We start from the raw sequence: 1,087 nt of genomic DNA on the forward strand, positions 1-1,087 counted from the left end.
ATATATATATATATATATATATATATATATCTGTCTATCTATCTATATATATAGATGTAAATACACACATATATATATATATCTATATTAGCAGCAATGATAGGCAACATAGCATATTGGTCAACCATAAATTAATCGAATATAATCGGATCAGTTTACGATTTCTTAATATGAAAACGCGCGCGCTCGAACAATGTCGCGCGCCTCCTCCTCGTCAGCTGCCGAGGGCTCGAATTTTCGAGTTGTTCATGTTTTCATTATTCCAAGATGGCGGGACTCTCGTCACCATCCAGAGATCCATCTAACGCGCCGGCCAGTGATTGTACGTGTACGGATCAGAGAGAGAGAGCGAAGATTCACGATCCAGCCACGCCCCCCCCCCCGGCGGGGCGTACGGATCGGAGAGAGTGGAAATGCGTGATCCACCCCGCCCCCCACCCGCGTGCTGTGTGACCTTGGCTTGACCCTCGCGGGATGGCGCCCGATCGCCGCTATCCTAGGTGGCGCCGTCGTCATGATTACGAAGCGAGGGGTCGTCCCGTTGGTACGGCTCTTACGTGATTTGGAGAATCGAGGAGGGTGGATACGTTAGGGGGTCGTCTCCACGGTTAAATTCCTCGCGGCTATCAAGGCTCGTGGGGGGATTCGCTCTCTTGGCGTGGTTGTTTTTTCTTTTTTGCGTGCGTCTCTTTTTTGCGCGCCTCTCTCGTGTTTTATTGAGTCGGGGTGTTTATATCTCTGTGTTTATCGCGAGTTCTTATATTCGCATTTTAGCGCGCGTTCCTATTTGTCGGTTTATCGCGCGTTCCTATTCGTCGGTTTATCGCGCATTCCTATTCGTCGGGATATCGCGCGTTCCTATTTGTCGGTTTATCGCGCATTCCTATTCGTCGGGATATCGTGCGTTCCTATTCGTCGGGATATTGCGCGTTCCTATTTGTCAGTTTATCGTGCATTCCTATTCGTCGGTGAACACTGGTCCTAACAGAGACTGCACATAGCTTTGCACCTAGGCACCTGGCTATGCCCCTGTATATATATATATATATATATATATATATATATATATATAATAGAATGTGTATTA

At 47.0% G+C, this 1,087-nt stretch overlaps 1 long non-coding RNA gene across 1 annotated transcript in view; it reads left to right on the forward strand.

The window, feature by feature from the left end:
• Positions 1-356, forward strand: part of LOC106819558 — a 9,380-nt gene extending 9,024 nt beyond the window's left edge. Inside the window, exon 4 of the long non-coding RNA XR_001395450.1 lies at positions 346-356. This is a non-coding gene — a long non-coding RNA (uncharacterized LOC106819558). The remainder of the gene's footprint in view (positions 1-345) is intronic.
• Positions 357-1,087: the final 731 nt, after the last annotated feature.

The sequence above is a fragment of the Priapulus caudatus genome, unplaced genomic scaffold (assembly GCF_000485595.1).
Source record: "Priapulus caudatus unplaced genomic scaffold, Priapulus_caudatus-5.0.1 Scaffold3696, whole genome shotgun sequence".
In the NCBI taxonomy this organism is placed as follows: Eukaryota; Metazoa; Priapulida; class Priapulimorpha; order Priapulimorphida; family Priapulidae; genus Priapulus; species Priapulus caudatus.